The following is an 18,671-nucleotide window of genomic DNA, read 5'->3' on the forward strand; positions in this document are numbered from 1 at the left end:
AATTTTTAATTCTTTTCGTTTTATTTATTATCAGATAAATGATTTATTTCAACATAGACCAAAAGTCCTAGAAAAATGAGACAAATATAAGTATTGTATAGCTATTGGCAAGAATACAACAACACATTAAATAAATAAAAGATTCTAAGCAGAGACATAATATTTTATTATATTTATTATAATAAGAACTTATTTTTAAGTATTTATAAACATGATAGGTTTAGATTCAATTTATTTATAAAATATATTAATAGTTGCAAAATATTAGTAATGAAAAAAATTAAAATAATCATTATTTCGGATACATGTAGGTACAATATCATATCTGTTGATTTTTAAAATTTCATAATAAATAATAATATTTATAATTATAATATATAGGTAAAATAAATTAAGTTCAAATAAATCAATAAATACTTTAAGTATTCAAAACAGATATGGTTATCTCTAAAATATTATTATCTTTTGGTTTTGTTATAATTGTTTTTTACATTAAAAACCACTTTAGAAAGAGTATGTAATTGTAATTTTACATACGAGTATACTTATAATACGGGCAATACGGCTATATGTTTTATGATTTTTAAGTCGTATTTTTAGTTTATCTTACCCCAACTTCTCAATACAACCGAAAATCGCAATGTTGATACAAATAGTAACGTCATGACCTTGAAAAAGTTGACATCCTATAGAGTAATTTATATTTTAAATTATTTTATTAAGTAACTAGCTGTATAGTTCGACTTTGTCCGCAAGAAAATAATACATGAAATGCGACATTTTATCGGTATACCTTGGTTTTAGTAAAAATACCTAAGTTCTCTAGCAAATCGGCATCGGTGTACTTCATTCTAAGAATAAAATTCGATCAAAATATATAATCTGACTATGGCGTATTAGATGTTGGTAAATTATTAAACTTAGTTTAAACTACTTCCTAGACTCTCCCGATATATCTAAAAACAAGCTGAAACTTTCGTCTAAATTAGTCAATCGTAGCTGTCCAAAGCTACGAACAATATAAACATTAGGACATTTCCTTATGTTGTACATTTCGTACACGTCAATAATTCCAGATAATTGTACTCGTTTTACAATTGTTTATGTAAATGATGATATTCTAATTTATTGTCATTAATTAAATATTCAGTGACTTCTCGAACTAGCTTATTACGTCGTTTTTAGCGGTATCATTATTGACTTTATGTTTGCAATCTGTCGATCTACTATTATACTACTATTCCATCAACATATTTAAACATATTATAAACAGTATTAGTGCTCGACTTGGGGTGAGACGCAGCGGAACGGAGTACCCAAATTAATTTTTCAGAAATGTTATCATACTCCTACTATTATTTTGAAGAGAAACGCTCGGAACGCTTCATAATTTTGCTTTTTTATCAAAATGCGCGAAATACCGCCATAATATGTCTTATGGATTATTTCAAAATCGCTCATCTATATAAATAAATAGTTAAAAATCGATGTTTTTATTTATTCACTTTTATTGTCCTTTTGAGTTAGTCATTATTTCTTAGTATAATATAAATAACAGATACTTATTTTTTTAATTTTTTTTTATTGATTACCTATTTACAAATATTTTTTATGATTTAAAGAGGTTTATTAGAGGGTGTGGGGGGATAGCCACCACGACTCAATATGTTTAAATAAGTAATGGGGACGCTCTTTTTTTTAAAGTAAACTTTATGTACATTATTGTTATCTATATAGGTACACAATAGTTTTTTTTAAATATTTAGACTAATTTTAAGATATTAATTACGTATTAAGTTATTTAGCTATACTGCTATTTACATTTTATTGTACAATACATACCTATTGGCAAATTCATACCGTTCTATAATACGTGTTATCAACTTATAAGTATAATATTTTCTATGATAAATTAATACCAATAATTTACGGTAATTTTTTTACAAAAATTAGTTCAACCTACTATCAGTAATTTAGCCATTGTTTTTTTTTACGTGTTCTTATATTTTTGAAAATATTAAAAAAGCCAATAATATAATAAAAATATGGCTTATTTATTTATGCTACGATCAATTGATTAAAGATAAAATTAATTATCACTTATCAATAATATAGACATAATGATTTGTAAGTTATTCAATATACTATAATATACTTATTTAAAATTGGAGAGGCTGTTGTGTTATACTTTTGTTTTTTGTGATTATTAACAAAGTATAAAATTTAAATTAGTTAATTATTAATTTATATTACATATATAAATGACCTCTATTAGACTTTGAAACTGATTTCAATATATCTAAATACGTACAAAATAAATTGTAGTCGCTATGAATCCATGATTACTAGAATAATCATTTATCAGTAAAAACATAATAATACAAATAGGTATAATAGCCACATTTTCTTAACGTTCAACGACTAGGACAACCAAATGTAAAATTAAATATACCTTTATAAATATTAATGCTATATATTTTATTAAAATTTTACTGTTTAGTATAATAAAAATAACATATTTAGTAATAATTAATAAATAATAACATAAGAATTAATGAGTACCTACTATAACTTCTGATTTTGAAAATTTTGTTGACTAAGATTTATATGCAACAGCATGTTTTTTTTACGACATCTAATTAGGTATTGATTTTGTCAGTAATGTCTACGAATCGACTCATAAATGATGGTGTTTTTATTTTGCATGTTTTTGCATATTTTAGATAAAATGAATATTATTGCATATTTTGATTTAAGAATGCAAAAATATATGTTTTATAATATATTTTGTAATTAATATTTATAATTTAATATTAATATTTATTATTTAATTCTAGCCCTGCTGATTAAAGTATAAAACTTGGTTTTTTTGTCAAACATAAATTTTCCAATTTTTCAAACATAAAATTCAATATATTTCTATTATTGAATGTGAATTATACATTTTATTTCTCAATTATATCATATTAAGACAAACAGCCATTCACTGATGTATTTTAATAAATAAATATTTTTTTTTGTAACTGTATTTTTGTGTTTAGCTTTTAAAAATTGAAATGCATATTTTTGCATATTTTGGTAAATAAAATGTATATTTTACAATTTTTTATTGCATACAAATCCTAGCTCTGGTTATAAAAATACAAAATATAGAATAATATACATACTTACTATAGTAAAAAACAAGTAGCCTGAAAATAAAAAAATGACTTGTCTGTTAAAATAACTCAATGACACCCATTGTAAAAAAGATATAACTAGTACATATGTATTTTGATATTTTTAGGTTGCTATAAAAACAATTTATAAAGAGTCTTATATTGTTCAATTTTCAAGCAATTTTCACTAGTTTTATCATACATTAATCGAAAAAAATATATAATTTTAAATATTCATAAATAGTACACGAAATTGTTTTTTCTGAAGTTTAACGAGAATTCGCAGACCAATAATTGTCCGCGAAATCGTGTTATTTTGTTTGGGAACTGAGCGAGTAAATAAAATATATTGACAAACATAAATATGTAGTTATAATTCCCTGTATATACTTTTTAGTGTGGTACTTGTACCTAACTTTATTATTATAGCCAACGTTTATATATACATATTATACGATGTTTAATGTTTATGTGTATTATAATTTTAATTTAAAATAACGGAACGATGAGAAATGTAATTAAAATATAAACATCATTCTAATTATTAATAAATAGTAATTTTTGTTTAAATTTTAACAACTATTTAGATTATTTTAGAATAATGTTATATAATTTATAAAATATAATATTACAAATAGTCAAATCAACAAATTTTAATGATTAATTTAGAAACCTTGTTGGCTCTATATATTAACAAGGTTATTGTCAATTTAACATAGATCAACATTATTAATATGATTATATGATTTTGACATGTGCTTATACCTATATACCAGATGAAAATGTATCATAATGAAATAAGAAGTTTAATTTATTTATTTTTAATGTTTCTATTTCTTATTAGTTGTGTTTGCAGTTATGAGTATAATAATTATTGTTATTGCTTGTTAGTTGTTACACATTAAACAAATTATTTTACAGCCTCTATAGTCTATTTCTATATACATACACGTAATTTGTTAAATTACCACGTGGTATATATTCAGTTAAGACCAGTGAATGACTCCTTATTTATTAAACTTAGATCGTTGTCCGACAATTTTTTTAGAATCGAGGATAGTGAACCTTCGATGTTCACAATTGCGTACGATTTTTATCTGAAATTTTGAAGCACTGTTGTCATTTAATTTGAACTAATAAATAGAACGTACGAAAATTAATCTGAAAGTTTTCATCTAACTTATAAAGCCCCGGCTATACACGGCGTATTCCGCCGCCTTTCGAACTCCGTATATTCCGCAGCGTTTTCCGACGGACTAGCTATAAAAAGCGTATCCGTCGAGCATATTCCGTCGCGTATATCTGTACAATATTTAAAAAAAATGGTAAACTCTATAATTATTGTATCAATAATATAAATATTGAATTATCGTATTCGAATAGTACAAATTAATAATAGACACTCATCGATCGACCATTTGCAGTAGTCAATTCGTACTAACTGTTCGTAGGAGTAGGTCTACAGTCTACATCATAATTCCGAAAATTACATCAGCGCTAATAATTGTCATAAATGAGACGTTGGAAAAAAAAAAAGAAAAATCCTTAAACAGAAGGTATACGGTACATCCCTACAGGAAAAAAAGGGCCAATTCAATGTAATATATGACGATTTACGACGATTTCCAGAAAAATTTTTTAATTATTACAAAATGTCTGTAAAAACATTTGATGAACTTTTAAATATTGTAAAAAGTGACCTAGAGAAAGAGTAAAATATTAAAAGTGATACAATACCGGCAATGGAAAGATTATCCATTATTCTAAAGTAAGTACCAATTTTTTAATTGAATAAATATGTACTTTATTATTAAATAATATTAACATATTATACGCTTATAATGAAAAAAAAAAAATTAACTTAATAATAGCAGGGTTTCCAGCTGCTACTGGGGCTATTCTCGGGAACCTGCAAGCCATAGTCATTTGTATTTAATGCTAGAATAGATGATGGATACTGAATTGGTTGTAGACAATATGACGAAATTGCAGATTCGGCGGGACGTTTTTTAAAATACTTCTGGACAACCTGCATTAGTTCAATTCTAGCATCCATTTTATTGTCATTATCAATTGCCTTCATTCCCGGCAATAATGATAGAAGAAAATGTTTATCGTCATCACTTTCATCATTTATGTTTTGGGATCTATCCAGTACTTTTAATAATTGCTGCTGGAATGATGAAGGCGAATCGATATTTTTTCTAGTGGTATTTTTTTTTTTTGTTCCCGAGACCGATGTTGGTGATTGTACGTGATTGTACGTTTATTGGTGCATCAATTTATGTAGATAAACTAGTAGAAGGATCAGCGTTTACATCTGCAATCCCAGTGTCTGATGAAACTTCTACTGCGTCGTCATCTTCCATAGTATTTTCTAGTGAAAATAATGAAATATTACCCGATGTTCTGAAATTAAAAAAGTGAACAAGTGGGTTAGGTTATATGGTATCGATTGGTGGGTCACAGTAAATAGAAATAGGCAAAATATTATCTAGATAATTATTTGAATAAAAATGTAATTAAATAATTTTCAAACATAATGCTAATATAAAAAATAAAAATATACTCGAATTCTTTACTCTCTATAGTTACTTCTTTAGATAGTTATATATTTGTTTCATTTATATTATTTTTCTATTTATTTCAAATAAAAGAAGACTTACAACCATGAACTTAAAATACAATGTTAACTTTTGTTTTTTAATACATACATGTTGTAATTACTAAAATGCCAACCATATGTTAACTAAAATAAAATTAGTGAAAATTATTCGAATAAAAAAATCTAAGCATTATTTAGACTATTTATCGTGTATAGAGTATAGACACAAAAAAAAACACACACGAATCATTGTAAAATCAATACATCCATTACTCTGCTCAGAATCTTAAAATTAATTCTAATTAATAAGTAAATAATATTATATAGTAAGTTTATTTTGTAACTAAAATAGTAGTACCTAAATAATAAACTTACTATCGATCTGTAAATGTCAGTGTTAAAAATGATCAAGCATCATAATAACAATATTTCGACATTTTTGATACTCGAGAACCTGATTTATCATACTTGGTATGTTCTTTTCTGAATGCATCACGTAAACTCTTCCATTTCTTTTGTAGTTCTTTAACTAAAACAATATTAAAAAAAAAATTTAATTAAAATTATAAGTATATGTATTGTGAGTAAACTGGTATAAAATAATAGTATACGAAAAACGATTCTTCTTTTATGAAAACATAATATTATAGAAAATGATAAAATAAATATTTGGCGAACATTTAGTAAATATTAAGTATCTATTTTTATTTATTTTTGAATTTTAATACAAAATATTAAAATCTTGATTTTTATTTATTAATCTTTATTAATTATTGTTACTTCACTTTGATCAAATGTATTTAATACAAATTATGATATATTTAACATATATAATTATAATGTTTACTTTTTAGTTTAAGTACTCGTATACAGTTATTTAAATAATTTGTTTAAAGTAATAAGTTACAGCCAACAGGTAAATTAAATCGTATTTATGTAAAATTATCTTTAATGAATATCAGAGCTTCATACATTCATAATATAATAAATATTTGAATAAAAACAGTGTCAGGAATAACCCTAAACAAATAAAGGAAAAACGGAAATTTTTACGCATAATCAGTTTTTGATAAAAAAAACTTTTATTTTGCTGTAGCTCAAAAACGATAAAAAAAATTTGGCATTCCAAAAAATCTTTAAAATTGAATACAAGGTTTATAATTAATTGTTCGTACGTACGTATGTACGTTACACTTATCGTAGTAAAAAAAATCAAAAATTAAATTTTTTACGAAATCGCGTAAAATAACAATATATTCTAAAATGATTTAAGATATTTGTTTTATTCAAAAAATATAAGTCATATAGAAACTTGAAACTTTCACCAGTAGTTGAGAAAAATAAATTACAATTTAAATATAGGTAATAATATAATATATCCTAAGCTGACAAATCATCTACGTTCAGAATCGTTTTTCGTATACAATGATACTTATCCTGTCGTTGCATTCAAATTTAACACATCCATTATAGTGACCTACTCTCCACTTCTACTATATAGCATAGCGATACCCACTTGCCCATCCCTTTTTTTATTTTATTTTAAACTATTAATATCTGCAATGAACCTATGGATACTAACTATTAATATCAAATTACCACCCCTAAAAAATTGCTATTTACTAATAACTCGTCACTGATATGTATATATATATGTATAGGTAAAATATGAATGTGTGATTTTTTTAAGACATTTTAATTTTTTCTTGTACAATTTAAATTATTAAAAACTACATTTTTATGATTTTGCCTGGATGACTTCTATAGTTTTATAAAAAGACAACAACTTTTTACAACTTTTTATTATAAGAAAAAACATTTTCTTTCAAAATATTAAATTTGTATAAAACATATTAGTTATTTAATATTTTTACCAGGTACTTACCAACTGGAGCTACTTTCAATCAATTACATTTGGATTTCTTTGTTGGAAAAAGCACGATTCGCGTAATAATAAAGGAAACTTTATTAGCATTATGGACAAAATTACAACCCTTCGAGATGCCTGTACCAACAAATTAAATATGGTTGAATACTGCGGAAGGTTTTTATAAGAATGCCAACTTTCCAAACTGCTTAGGAGCAGTGGACGGGAAGCATATCCGTATAATAAATCTTCAACATAGTGGAAAAGACTTTTTTAATTATAAAAAAATGTTTTCTATCGTTCTTATGGCGTTAGTTGATTCTAATTATTGTTTCCTGGCAGTGGATGTAGGTGCATATGGTCGAGAATGAGATAGTTATATATTTAAAAGATCTGCCCTAGGAAAACAATTATACGAAAATAAATTGAATATACCCGGACTCCGGAGTCAAAAAACTACCCAATCGATGATAACGGTCAAGCACAACCTTTTGTGATTGTTGGTGACGAAGCGTTTTGTTTACACTAAAACTTATTGAGGCCATATCCTAGGAAAAATTTAGATGTCCAAAAAAAGTTTTTAATTTGCGGTTGTCGAGAATTAGGCGTTACGTAGAATGTGCATTTTGGATACTAGCGAATAAATGGAGGGTGTTTCATACCCCATTACTCGTGGAACCTGAATTTGCAGAAATAATTGTTAAAGGTGCTTGTGTCTTACATATTTTTGTGCGAAGACGTGACGGAATTAATTATGAATAACATTTTGTTGTGAACTGGATCCAATAGACACCGTGTTTCGAGGAACATCAAGTACACAGGCTAAAGACATTAGAGAATATTATGCTAAATATTTTAATAGCCCAGAAGGAAAGTTGAAGTGGCAGTATTATAAAATATGATAACATTTATATATAAAATAATAAATTAATTTGTATGTATTAGGTAGATTAATAATTACTACTATAATTTATATAAATATACAATTTTGAATTCGACGGAAAACGCGGCGGAATACGCCGTGTATAGCCGGGGCTTTAGTATTTAAAAGTTGAATTAAAAACATTGAAAATGCTGATTTACCTAATTGGTATAAAAGAAACCATGAAATTAATATAAAATAATTATTAATATAAAATTCAAAAAATATTATAACATTTGTTAAAAATTAGTTAAGTGGCACCGAGGTATATAATTTTAAATTGAATACACTTTTACAAATCATTATTTTAAACTTTTATTATTTTTAAATATTTTGACTTAAATCATTTTTTAAAAATTTAATTTTTATTAATCACAAATTAAAACTTAAATGTGACAACGTTTCACAGAAAATCATGCGCAATCGTTTGACTTTTGGGGTGAATATTAAAGTTAATTGTTTAACGTACGCAATCGTGTTCACAAAAAGGTGCATCGTACGCTATATTATGTGATACCCATTTTTGTAAATTAATTTGTGTTTTCAGTGTTCTATGACATATCGCATATGGCTATATTGGTACATTGGTTATACATATATTAATATTTATAATTATATTAGAATATTAAAATATTTTAAATGTTTTAAATACAATAATTTTAATATTATTAATCATATAATTAAGTAATTAAGTCATTATCCTTCCTCAACTTCTTAAATCGTTCATTTCTTTGTATTATTTGTTCGAGTAATAATATGAAAATAAAGCTTATTAGTCGATTAATATTGATAGTCAACGAGGATCTCTATGCTTATCACAATGACACAATACAATAATTGTACCATATTAATATTAATTTAACTGTAATAAATTTGTTAATATGTTAATTAATCAAACTCTAAAATGATTTAATAAGTTTGTTATTTATTATGATATATATGTATATATTAGTTTTTACTTTTAATGTAGTTTAATAATCCAATAATTGCATTATTGTAATAACTATGTAATTTGTAAATATTTCCAAAAAGGTTTAATATTAGTTTAAAATTTAATTATACAATTAAATTCAAATATGTTTCATGTACTTATGTATTACAATAATTACACTATTATATTTATAATTAGAATTATTTGTAAACGTTCAAAGCGAAAATAATACTAAGCGTAGTCATTGTACGTAATTTAAAATGGCAGTCTATAATAGTCAATAGATTATAATTTATACAATTATCTGATGTAAAATTTAGAAAGCCATTAATATCATAAAATATTATATTAATTTCAAAAATAGGAATATCATAGGTTCCATACTACCATCACTTATATTCATTTATACATAATTTACATATTAAGTAGTAAGTACCTACATACTTATATTCCAATTGAATAAAAGTGTAATAAATAAAATGTCTGTTTAATATTACTATTGATTATAAATAATATTAGTATTAGTATTAATACAGTACTATATTTATAGACTAGTAATGTTTTCTTACCATGCAAATAAATAATAAATAAAATCAATATTTTATAACAATAAAATAGTTTATTGTAAAACACGACAAATATATTATAATAATATTTGTTATATTTAACATATTATGTGAATTTCAATTAACAGATATGTACACCTTTGGGCAGGTGATAATTTTTGTAAACATAAAATATTTGTATCTAATTAAGTAAATAACTGAATAAAAATTAAATGAATCGACATGTTTTCAAATTTGTATTAACAATATTGTAGTGAATCGCCGACCAGTTTTATAATTTATAAGTTATAACATAAACAGTTAATGTAGAATAGGTAAACGATAGCAGATAAATGTTAAAACTATAGACCGATAATATTGTGCAGTCTTGTATTTTCACGTGTGTATACTGTATAATATTATTCAAAAACAATAACTGTACAGTCAGTAGAACGTAATTAATATTTATAGTTATAGTTAGTAATTAACTTCCATTTTAACTTTTCACAAAAACAATACCGTGTATTATTAATTAATAATTATTATTATTGTGAATAAAATTTGGTACCTATATCTCCGATTCATTGTAAATATAATATATATAGGTTTATTATAATTTATAACTAGAAATAGCTTGCAATTAGTTTGATGACTTAAAAAGTATCGAAAAAATCAAAAAAAAAATGTTTTAATTACCCAAGTAATATAAAAAAATTATCTAAAAAATGTTCATAAACAAAATTTAGTAAACATTTAGATTTAAAATTTAATTTACAGTAAAAAAAAAAATAAGTTTTTATTGTTTGTTTGAATGTAAATCGCTGAAAACCAATGAAATAATTATTTGAATAATTTCATCTGAATAAAAAAACTTTCTTTAAAATCAAAAATTCGAAAAAATGACCACATTGTACAAAAACTACTAGAATTGACCTATAATATATAACAAAATAACGTTAATAATCAAAAAAATTAATTTATAGTTAAAAATGTCTAAAAATGCAAAATAAAATTGGTATATTCTGAATCGAGGGAACAGAGAACATGAAATAATGTCTTAGCTAAGGTGGCATTTTATAGGATCAACAAAATAAAAAAATGCAAAAGTCGTCAACATTCTGTTTCTATTTATAACGAATAATAAATTGACTTAAATGATGACTGAACAGCTAGCTGCTTTTAAACATATTTGGGGTTTTAGGCATATACTATCTTAATTTTTATTCATAATATGTTGAAATGAATGTACTTTAATGTACCTATAGCACGCATATTGATATTGATACGTTTAATATTTATTTAATTACTTAAATAGTAAGTACCTAGTGACCATCGGTACCTTCCAATCAACAGATAATATATTATATTAAGTTAATTCAATGGTATAATAATAATATGATTGTTGATCAGAAATTTCATAGCCGCACTTGAATTCTAATTATACTGTTTTCTTATGGAAATATTTTAATTAATACATTTTCTTTTTAATATTGAGTTTTTATTATGAATTAGATTAATATTGTATTTTTTAAAGCTATAATTAACTATCTCTCGCCAACATTCCTCGTAAGAATTTATACAAGCGATATAAATGAGTGTAAGTACTGTAATTCTAAATAATTTTTAATTTGCATAGAAATATTTGAAAAAAAATATTATTATTTAAATTCGATAAAAATTGTAATGTATATTATTTAAATTGGTAAAAACTAATTAAAAAGTACATTTTTAACTCGATAACAAATAATACAATTTAAAATGTTGGTAATTGTTATTACTTGTGTTATCATAGTATAGTATTTTTGCAGTCCATCATATCATATATAGATTAAAATTCATATGACTCAAACATTATGCAGCATTAACAATAATAATTTATTTAAATTTTTATTTTACATTTTTGTTGATTTAAATTATGTTATTCAAATTATTTCAATAATAACATGTAAATTATATTTTATTGACTTTTTATCTATCTAGCAAATATCAAAGAAATATTAGAGAAAAAAATGTATTATTAAATTAACACAATGAAAAACGAAGTATTAATTAAATACATATAGTAAGTACTAAGTACTAACCACTAAGTATAGATATAACAATATAGACTTATAGATTTACTAAATTATAAACGATTGACTTATTTCACTATAAACAAAACATCAAGAATATATCTAGAATTTTTATCCAGGATTAATTATTGCCTACAGTCTACATGACCAAAAGATTTTGCAATAATGATATTTAGTAAATATAATTTACATGTTTAAAAATCTTAGTAATGAAAATGTGCACAACATAATAATATTGTTTTTCTATTAATGCTCAACAAAACTATGACACGTGTGTCGTGACCTACCTTTACGATGTACGCCGACATTAGTTTTGTTGACAAAATATTTCGAAAAATTAAAACTGATATTTTAGTGTACGGTATAAAACTTGAATAAAGACGCTTGGTAGTAATACAATCACAAACAAGAGCATATTAACATATAAATATGGCGGTTGTGCAATATTGTATTTGTATTATTAATAGCATCGTAAATTAGAAATATCCTATTCTAAAAAATTCAATATTCATATCACAATAACATGAAAAAATAATAACGATGCGCCTATGAACACCATACCAAAAATATACAATATACTCCCATGAATAAGTGTATTTGATAATATTGTACTGTACATAATATTTTTTATCAAGTTCGTAGGAAAGCTATCGCTAACTGTGCTTCAGTAAGACTCGAAAATTGTATACGAAGAAGCAAAATATAATTTCAAGTTAGCGTTGTTAAATTATACTCAAAGTCGATAGCTAAAATACATAGGTACCTATTTTGTGTTATAACGTGTCATCGATATCGAACACAAATCACAAGTAATGGAAATTACAATACAAATGAAGATTATAAAAAAATATTGTATTTTTTATTGTCAACTGTCAAGTTTTCATAATTTTCCATGGAGTACGTTGTATATGAGCACTTTGAGGCTTCCTTCGAGGATGATTGTAGCTCACCCGATGAGTAATCTTCAGTACTACCTGAAGGGTAAATGTAAACTGTCCTCAGTTCGTTTGTACATTATAATTGTTGTATCATAAATATACACATTTAAAAAAATTTTTAAATATTTATTTTTTGGTCTTGAAAGTATAATTTTTTCTTTATTTTTGGTATGAGAGTTTTTACTTAAGTACTTTATTTTATTTATCGTAACTTAGAAGTGTTATATACCTAGGTTTAAAAATCCTTAAAGGTACTAATAAAGTAATAAATATTAAATAAATGGAGATTGAAGTTCATATTATTGGAAGATTAGATGCATCTTAACTCTTAATCAATATTTATCTGAACTAAGTGTCAAGTACGAAGCAAAAGTTTCCAATTTTTCATTTTATGGAAGTATTATTATAGCTAATATAATTTATGAATAGATAAATGAAACATTTGAAAGAATATGAAAAATTCTCAACCTAATTTGGATCTATATGAAAACAATCCAAAAACATAACACAGTAAATTCCAACTTCGCTATAGTGTCATCTCTATACATTTAAAATAACTCTGGAGAGTTTGCATATTTCCTTCAGGTAAACACTAAACATAATCATAATGTTGACCCAGGAAAGTTTACTAGTTTTAAAAATCGGGAGAATTTATCGCCACCATTGCATCAAATTACTTTATTTAGATATAAAAATGTTTATTTTTCTATATTATCTATAAACTAGATAAAAATAATGTAAAGCATCTTATAATTTTTTTATCTATATATTTAAATAAAATAGTTGTCGAAGATAAATTATATAGATTTTAGATAATTTTTTGTGACAAAATTTTTAATTTTAATTTAAATAAAAATATTATGGAGAAGGTTTTAATTTTACTAAGTTATTATTTATAGCCTATTTATTCGATTTTATTTTCATATTCTTTTATGTTTATGTATTACGTGTAAACACACATACAACTACTGTGGTTTTTTTTTGTTTGTAGTTTATTGTTTATTATCTGCAAACGCCAAACATCGGTGGATAATCGTATTTAAAGTACACGTATTTAACAATGTAAAAACTTAAATTTAGGTAAGGTATTTTACAAATGCAAATTTTAAATTATCAGTTTTGTATTTAGATAAAACAGATAAGATTGGATATCTTTTATATATAATCTAGTCATCTAAACACACATCTTAAGTGTTATTTATTAATTATTATCTTCTCTAAGATACCTATAAAAATATAATATTAAATCTATAATTATAAAATAATATATATAAATATATAATTTTTTGGTTACCTTTCTACAACACTGACATTATTACTATTTATTACCATATATACAGAGTGTATCAAAAGTCTTCATCCGATTACAAATGTATATAGCTAGGCAAACGTTAACCACTAGTAAACGACCCATATACTAATGAAAAGATTAGATAACCAAGTTTATTTTAGGTTATCTTTCGATAAGTATATGGGTAATTTACCTGATTGCCGAGCTATATAAATTTGTAATTGGATAAAGCTTTTGAAACACTCTGTATACACGCGTATACCTATTAATAATCTTGTGCAAATATGCATTTAATTTGTATATTAATTTTAATTATAATTACAAATTTATACATCAACTTAAAAAGTGTTTAAAGTGTATTTAAAATAATTTTGCCATTAAGTATTTAAGAATAAATAAAAAAAATACTTAGCACATATTATTTAAATAGTAATACTTTTCAAACTATATTTTTTTTATACTTAATTATACATATTAATTTTTCTTCGATGCTTAAAATCGACAATTAATATTAGTGACTCGTTTAAACTCTATTCAATGTATCACATAATATGTGTATTGTATACTTACCGGCTACCAGATAGGTACTAAATAACAAATTGTATAAAATATGTTCGAAAAAAACTAAAATGTACCTGTTGTGTAGAAATATAGAATACTATAATGCCATGTGTCCGTGTACATATTATGTTTCATTGATTTATTTTTATACTTACATCTTCTTAGAATATTTTCCTTTGTACACAATATATACATAATACGTACCGTCATGTTATACACAAATGTTAAAACTTGTATACTATCGCCCATATAATAACAATATTTAATAGTTCCCTATTCAGGTAACAATGTAATGTAGCCAATATAGGCTTTATAAATAATCAACAATGGAAATTATTTTAGGAGGCATATCAAGTACAAAATAACAAGATTTCAAAGAGTTTATCTCTGAGTAGATAAACAATAATAATCCAAACAAAAACGATAAGGTATTTGAATTTAAAATACAAATACGTATGAAGCAATGTTTCAAATAGGTATTGATACTTTAAAAAATTGTAAAACATTGTACCAATTATTATTTACTAGATAATAAAGTTTTGAAGTAACATAAATTGTAAAATGCGTACTTCATACTTCCATTATAATTTGATTTATCTATAGGATAAATGATAATATATTGTATTATGTAATATAATGTTACCCACTTGAGGATTGGGATTTCCAGTTTTATTTTAAATATACATAAAAAAATATCAACGTTTTAAGCTTATAGCTTGTACTCGTACAATATTATATAATATATTGTGTAAAAACATAAACGTGTTCGAATATCGGTTTGTGTCGTTGGTGAAACATAACAACAATATAATATTTAAGAATTCAATTCCCACTTTGGTGGGTGGAAGAATCCGACATAAGGGAGTAAATAGTTTGTTCCAGAGGTTCCTAAACTTTCTATGGTCGTACAACCTTTTTTTGAAAATGTTTAATCTTTTTTTCGTATAATATGATTTTTTTAAACAATAAAATGTCCTTACAAAATATGTAAGCCGTGTTCGAAATCTTGAATGTCATTATTATATTATTTATTGTACAGATTTATTCAATTATAAATGTAAATACATTAAAAAGTAGTATTTTCAAATAATTTCGGAAAATGTAAATAATAGTATTATTTGTACAAATATCAATCAATTTGTTAACGGATAAACCACACTACAAAATCTGATTTCATGATCATTTAAACTCACACAAATATAAAACTAGTAACTACCCTATCATTATGCAGTTTAAAGTTTTATAATTTCCACTATTTTATACATGATTCTTAGCTTGGTGAAATATTTTAGTAAAAATAAAATATATAATTACACTTGAAACCTAGCATAAATTGTTTAAAACGTTATAAAAAAAACGTTTTAAACGAATAAAACGTTTGTTTTGTATTATATTATTTTGTTTTATATTGATTATTAACAAGTTATTTTCCGAGCAGTGTACAGAGTAATTTAATGTCAATAAGTTTAATTATACATTTAACCTCAACATTTAGCGAGACACCTGGTGGGAAATCGATAGTGCCCCGCTAAAATCAATACGCCCGATGAAGATAATATGTGGTCCAGCTGCCTTTCTAAATTGTAACTGAAAAGCAACTCGTATTGCATATTATTTCAAAAGGTGCCGTACGATATCTGCAGAACACGTATATCATATTTTCATCCATGTTTATCCGTGTAATCCGCAAGTCATGCCCGTGACTGGGTTTAGCACTTGTTTTGCCTGTATAGTATCTACTCGAAACGAAATCATTTACTATCGTTGTAACATATTATTTTCAATGTCACGTACGATGTTAAAAGTTACTGAGTACCGGTCGATACTCTCTATCGAATATGAAACCATCATAACCAGTACATCTATTTCAACTCTTATCTACATTTTGTATCAACAAACCGCACCCATTATTAGTTAATGGTGATGGTGTTATCGGTGTAATTATAAATTATAATGTTAGTTTGTTCAAATGTTGGAACATTGACGAATTATGACTCACCCATCACCCGATAATTTGTTTTTGATAATAATATTATTAACAAGCGATAACTATTATTGTACAATTTGTAGATAATATTATATTTAACGATTAAATGTGTGTATTTAAACATGAAATGTAAACAAAATGATTACAACGGTTATATATATATAACTCATAAGACGTTTATCGTGTACAATGATTAAGCCATGCAAACCGATGAAGTACCAAACTATAATTGAAAACGATTTAAATCGCATTTGAAATGAACGTTAAAGGTATAGCAGAGACAAACAAGATAAATTTAATTATTTCGTTAGCATTTCTTCGGAAATATTTTGTTGTTACAGCTTTTATTTAAAAATAACACGGCACACAATTGTTGGGCTTAGCCGCGTGGATAAAAAAAAAAAATGTAATATACAATACCGCGTTCCTGCTGACAACAACAGGTAGGTTCCAAAAATAAACATCTGCCGTTCATGCCGCGCAAAATGTCTGGTTCCATTGTTATACATTTGGATTTTATCGACGTTACCATGGAAACGATGAGTGTACGTTTAATTATATACATCAATTGTATGCGCGCATAAACCAGTAACTCGGTAATTATCAACGATAATCATATTATATTATGCAGTTGTATAATGTATTCGTGCACCAATCTACAATAACTCGGTATACTTGTATACGTCTTTAATGTTGTAGTAAATTGTACGCTATTAATCATACTATTACCATACATTATGCAGTAGTAACAATACTATGTTTATACAATAATTTTCCGTCGCACGGTCAACGGGAAAAAAGTAATCAAACAAAAGGATGCATGAAATGAACAAAAAAAAAAAAAAGTTCATTCGACAGTCGAGCGCGAGTTACGAATTATTACAATACAACCATTGCACGGCGAACGGGATAATAACTATCCAATTAAAAACCGAGAGCGCCCGCCCGTCATGAGGTTTGGATAATATTAATTGGCCCGGGACAAGGCGACGGCCGTAACGGATGTAATAATATAAATAATAACGCAATTTCGCCGGTTAATGTGGGTGTGCGCGAAGCGACCGTCCGATGTGGGTGGTCCGTGTGTCGGTCGGTAGCGGTGGTGCAGCGTGTGCGACACGATATATAATATAATATTCATATAAATATAATGTATTTATTGTATTCGTACACCGTCACGAGATTTATTATTTTCCACACCGGTTCGGAACAGGGAATTTCACGACTCAAAACGTCGCGTAGCCTCTCGCAGTTCCGTCGCACCGATAACGAACAATGGAACAACGTCGTCGTTTAGTCATTAGTAGACGAAATAATATCATTATTGTCGCGGCGGCGGCGGCGGCGGTGGAGGTGGGAAGCCGTGAGCTAACGCCGCGCAGCGCTAGTGTCGCTCTCGAGATCGCCGGGAATCGGTGGTCGATAGGCGGGCGGGTGTCGGCGGCGTCGGTCGGTCGCACGGTATTCAAAGAAATAATAAATTATTATCGTTCCCGTGTCGGTACACCATCTGAAAAAACCTTGAACTATGCGAGCTCGGCGCGCCGGCAGCCTCTATCCGGGGTACTAGTCGGCGGGGTCGCCACTTAATGGGTTTTACGCGCAAACGGACGATGGGCCGGCGCCATTGGATCCCGCCATTCCGCCGGCGCGCGAACGTCGGCCGGGTACGGGTCGCGGGTCGCGGGGTTTACGGTCTCGGCGCGTACCTCGCTTAGAGGCTACGCCAGCCGCCGACTGGTTCCCGTCTTTGTTCGGACGATTTCACTTCGCTCACGCACGCGCACATTGTTC

The 18,671-nt window shown here is 26.3% G+C and overlaps 1 pseudogene; it reads right to left on the reverse strand.

Annotated features, from left to right (window-relative positions):
• Positions 1-5,019: 5,019 nt before the first annotated feature.
• On the reverse strand, positions 5,020-18,550 carry LOC113552475 (annotated as a pseudogene).
• Positions 18,551-18,671: the final 121 nt, after the last annotated feature.

The sequence above is a fragment of the Rhopalosiphum maidis genome, chromosome 2 (assembly GCF_003676215.2).
Source record: "Rhopalosiphum maidis isolate BTI-1 chromosome 2, ASM367621v3, whole genome shotgun sequence".
NCBI classification, from domain to species: Eukaryota; Metazoa; Arthropoda; class Insecta; order Hemiptera; family Aphididae; genus Rhopalosiphum; species Rhopalosiphum maidis.